A 2,500-nucleotide genomic window follows, 5' to 3' on the forward strand; every position below is an offset into this window, starting at 1 on the left:
GTATCGCATCAGGCAGTGCATTGTAGTCTCCCTGAGGAAAAATTTGATTCATTCGTTGCTATAGGAGAGGAAGAATTTACTAAACTCATTAAATCATCTAAATCTACAACATGTATGTTAGACCCTATACCGACTAAGCTACTGAAAGAAATACTTCCAGAGGTCATAGATCCTCTTCTTAATATCATTAATTCGTCTTTGTCTCTAGGATACGTACCAAAAAACTTTAAGCTGGCTTTGATTAAACCGCTTGTTAAAAAAACGCAACTTGATCCTTCAGAATTAGTCAATTACAGGCCGATCTCGAATCTACCTTTTCTGTCAAAGATATTAGAAAAGGCAGTATCCTCACAACTGTGTTCCTTTCTTGAAAGAAATGATATCTGCGAGGATTTCCAGTCCGGATTTAGACCGTACCATAGTACCGAAACAGCTCTCGTTAGAGTCACAAATGATTTGCTCTTATCATCCGATCGTGGTTGTATCTCTCTATTAGTGTTACTCGATCTTAGCGCTGCATTTGACACCATCGACCACAACGTTCTTTTAAATAGATTAGAACATTATGTTGGCATTACAGGAAATGCACTAGCATGGTTTAAATCATACTTATCTGACCGTTATCAGTTTGTAGCAGTAAATGATGAGATGTCTCATCGATCACAGGTTAAGTATGGCGTACCACAAGGCTCAGTATTAGGACCGCTGCTGTTCACTCTGTACATGCTACCATTAGGAGATATCATTAGGAAACATGGAATTAGCTTTCACTGTTATGCTGACGATACTCAGCTCTATATTTCTTCAAAACCTAACGAAACTTATCAATTCACAAAATTAACGGAATGCATAGCGGATATAAAAAATTGGATGACTTGTAATTTCCTACTTCTAAATTCTGAAAAAACAGAGTTTCTAATTATTGGACAAAAAACTTCCTCACGTAATAATCTAGAATACTGTCTAACACTTGATGGCTGCTCTGTTAAGTCTTCGTCGTTGGTTAGGAACCTGGGTGTGCTCTTTGATACCAATCTTTCATTTGAAAGTCACGTGTCTAGTATCTGTAAAACTGCATTTTTCCATCTTAAAAATATATCTAAATTACGTCATATGCTCTCATTGACAAATGCGGAACAATTAGTTCATGCGTTCATGACCTCAAGGCTAGATTATTGTAATGCTCTACTGGGTGGTTGCCCTGCACGCTTAATAAACAAACTACAGCTGGTCCAAAACGCAGCAGCTCGAGTTCTTACCAGAACCAGGAAGTATGACCATATTAGCCCAGTTCTGTCAAAACTGCACTGGCTCCCTATTAAACATCACATAAATTTTAAAATATTGCTGATTACTTACAAAGCACTGAATGGTTTAGCTCCGCAGTACTTGAGCGAGCTCTTAACGCATTATAGTCCGTCACGTCTATTACGATCTCAAAATTCCGGCCAGTTGATTATACCTAGAATATCAAAATCCACTGCTGGGCGTAGATCCTTTTCCTATTTAGCACCAAAACTCTGGAACAGTCTTCCTACCATTGTCCGGGAAGCAGACACACTCTGTCAGTTCAAAGCCAGATTAAAGACACATCTCTTTGACCTAGCTTTCACATAATACATTATAGACTTCTATAATTTAATGTTAGGCTGAATAGATTAGGTCAGCCGGAACCGGGAACACTTCCCAAAAATCCTGATGTACTCGTTACATCATGAGAAGAATGGCATCTACGCTAATTTTAGTGTCTGTGTTTATCCCAAGGTTTTTCCTGCAGCCTGCCGGATCCAGGCCGTATCCAGATCTGACGAAGGACCTTCGCCTGGACCCGATGACAACGCAGTGCTGAAGTGCCAACTAGTCTCTCCCTATGGAGGATCCCACTACCACTCTACAGATAAGGCGTTGTCGGGAAAATTCGTCTTGCGGTCCTACCCCAAAGCAACAAATAAAATAAAATTCCTTATCAAAATTTATAAGGAAAGACAAGTATTTTGTTTAGGCTTGGCTTGTAGGGAATTCCAAACCTGCATATATTCAAACGCACATAACTATAGAACCCATTCTAAATGCGCATGTGACCGCCATCAGCGTTTCTCACAGGTTCGCGTTTAAAGTCTGTGTAGAGAGAATGGTGTCGTCTTAGCGGCCCCTAATTTAATAACAAATGATCGTTGCGACGGAACCAAATCAATTAAAACTAACTTTAGATGGAAATAACTTAACTCTGCTGTAAAGCCGAAACAATCTCTGTTACCTTAAATTATACGCTTATCTCTGTAAAGCTGCTTTGAGACAATCTACATTGTTAAAAGCGCTATATAAATGAAGATGACTTGACTTGACTATAATGTAGATCATCTTCTTTCTGTGTGAATATACAGTAAAGTGTGATTTATTCCTGTGATCAAAGCTGAATGTTCAGCATCATTACTCCAGTCTTCAGTGTCACATGATCCTTTAGAAATCACTCTAATATGATGATTTGATGATTAAGAAA

The 2,500-nt window shown here is 38.8% G+C and overlaps 1 protein-coding gene across 1 annotated transcript in view; it reads right to left on the reverse strand.

Moving 5' to 3' along the window:
* Window positions 1-2,500, reverse strand: part of upf2 (UPF2 regulator of nonsense mediated mRNA decay) — a 33,857-nt gene that overhangs the window by 14,796 nt on the left and 16,561 nt on the right. The window lies entirely within an intron of this gene.

The sequence above is a fragment of the Scardinius erythrophthalmus genome (genome assembly GCF_964197995.2).
Source record: "Scardinius erythrophthalmus genome assembly, chromosome: 4".
NCBI lineage: Eukaryota > Metazoa > Chordata > Actinopteri > Cypriniformes > Leuciscidae > Scardinius > Scardinius erythrophthalmus.